Below are 2,674 nucleotides of genomic sequence, written 5' to 3'. Positions count from 1 at the left end.
CTCTTTTGTCCATATACTCCACAGAAAAATGGGTTAGTGGAAAGGAAACATAGACATATCATAGAAACCACAATCGCCTTATTGTTTAAAGCTTCTCTCCCTTTCCAATACTGGTCTTATGCTGCTCAAATAGCTGTTTTTCTCATAAATTTGTTACCTACTACCACTCTTCAATCCCACTCACCATATTACTTGTTATATCACTCTTAACCTGATCTCAGTCAACTTAGAGTTTTTGGGTGTGCCTGTTATCCTCTTCTCAGGCCATACACCTCTCATAAGCTTGAACCTAGAACCAAGGAGTGTATTTTCTTAGGATATTCTTCTGTCTCAAAGAGTTACCTGTGCTTTAATCCTATTACAAAAACTATGTACACTTCTAGGCATGTTTTGTTTAATGAGTCTAAATTTCCATTTCCTACACTCACTTTTTCTTCACAATCACAGGTTACTCCTACATCTCATTCCATTTGGTTGTCCAATTTACTTTACTTGCATTCTCTTCATCAACCTTCTATTCTAGGGCTAGCTTCTCAATCTGTCACTACTACCACACCACCTGATCAATCCTTCCAAACTGCTACTCTCCCGAATCCTACAGCTACTTCTTCCACTACTCCTATACACCCTTCCTCATTACCTACTCCAGCCCCATCTTCTCCTCCACTGCTTGCGTCTGCCCCAACTCTTCCTCCTTCTAGTGCTCCTTCACCCTTGCCTATTGTTCCTGTTAATCTTCATCCCATGCAAACTCAGTCCAAGAGTGGCATATCCAAACCTAAGCTTTGTTATAAAGCTATTCTTGACTATAATTTTACTGAACCTCCAAACTACAAAGTGGCTTCTTCTTATCCAAATTGGTGCAAGGCAATGGATACTGAGTTTGATGCATTACAGAAACAACAAATCTAGGTGCTTGTTCCTCCTTCTCCCCATTTTAATCTGGTAGGGTGCAAATAGGTCTATAAATTGAAGCTTCACAGTGATGGATCGATTGCTAGATATAAGGCACAGCTGGTAGCTAAAGGGTTTCATCAGCAGCCAGGTATAGACTTCACAGAAACCTTTAGTCCAGTCATCAAACCTGCTACTATCAGATTGGTCTTGGCTATTGCAATCAGTCTTAACTGGTCTATTAGGCAATTGGATGTCTCCAATGCCTTTCTCCATGGATATCTCAACGAGGAAGTATATATGCAGTAGCCACAAGGCTATGTTGATCCCTCTAAACCTCATTATGTCTGCAAATTGCTAAAATCTCTTTATAGATTGAAGTAGGCTCCTAGGGCATGGTTTGAGAGATTCACTTCTCAATTACTTCATCTTGGTTTTGGGGCTTCTTTGGCAGATTCATCTCTCTTTGTTTATCATTCAGGCTCTATAGTTCTCTACTTGCTTTTATATGTTGATGATATTATCATCATTGGCAATGCTCCTACACAGATTGCCTATCTTATCTCAGCTCTTAGTGCTATTTTTTATCTTAAAGACCTTGGCCCTCTCAATTATTTTCTAGGAATTCAAATCACACCTACTAAGTTTGGCCTCACTTTATCACAGCCTAATATGCCTCTGATGTTCTCCATCATTTCAATATGCATAATTCCAAGCCTACAAAGACACCATGTTGTTTTGCCACAAGACTAACTCCAGATTCTGGTCTGCGCCTCTTTGATCCTTCTACTTATAGAAGCATGGTTGGAGCTTGATGGGAATGCAAATTGTCATATTTTTCTCCCTTAATGTTTAGTCTTTTATATTTATTTGGTGCCTAAATGTACACATTATTCTTATATTTTGATTTAGGATGCAAATGGAGGCGTTAAGTGCAAAACGTAGCTAATTGGGTGATTTTGGATAGCTTTGATATCGTTTTGTAATCTGGGCATAACTCTCTCATTCAAGCTCCGATTGAGATGATTCAAGATGATAAGGAACGCCAAGACAAACTCTACAACTTTCATGTTTTGAGTTTTGAGAGATACGGGCTGCATCAAGGTCGAAATCGGGCTTGAAGTTGCTGCACCTGCACTACTGACGTTCTGGAATGTTCCTTTGCCTGCAATTCTAATACGCAGATCTGATGGGATTTATTATTAGAAGCTTCCAGATCTGGTGCATGAAATTTCTAGCTGAAAAACACCACTTTCCTAGTTATATTAGGACTTTGTTTTATTTTTAATATTTTTCCCTTAATTAGTTAGATTTGGATATTATTATTGAAAACATTTTTAGGAGATTTTGTAGGCTTGGGAAAGGGGGAATTAACGTGTAAAAGGGGGAGGAGAAATCAGAATTGGACAAACACGCCTCTCTCTCCCCTCTTCTCTGATTTTTTCCTTTGAGTTTTCATCATGACCCTACTTGGCTAAACTTTTATACTTGGTCGAAAGAAATTGAAGCCTGGGAATCAATAAAATTATGAGATCTAATTTGTTTTTATTGTTTAATTTATGTTTTGAATATCAGATGTTCTTCTGTGCATATTTTCATGATTGTCTCGTTTAATTACTAGGAGGCCTACTAGTTTATTGTTCGTTGCAATTTACTGCTAGGTTAGATATCAAATCCGTAATTGTTTGATCTCTCTAACTTGTGAAGTAACCAAGATTTAATGATTTGCTGTGTCAGAAATTATTAGATCTTAGGAAGAATGCTTGACTAAATTAAATGC

Source organism: Quercus lobata, chromosome 5, assembly GCF_001633185.2.
Source record: "Quercus lobata isolate SW786 chromosome 5, ValleyOak3.0 Primary Assembly, whole genome shotgun sequence".
NCBI classification, from domain to species: domain Eukaryota; kingdom Viridiplantae; phylum Streptophyta; class Magnoliopsida; order Fagales; family Fagaceae; genus Quercus; species Quercus lobata.
This window is presented reverse-complemented; position numbering follows the sequence as displayed.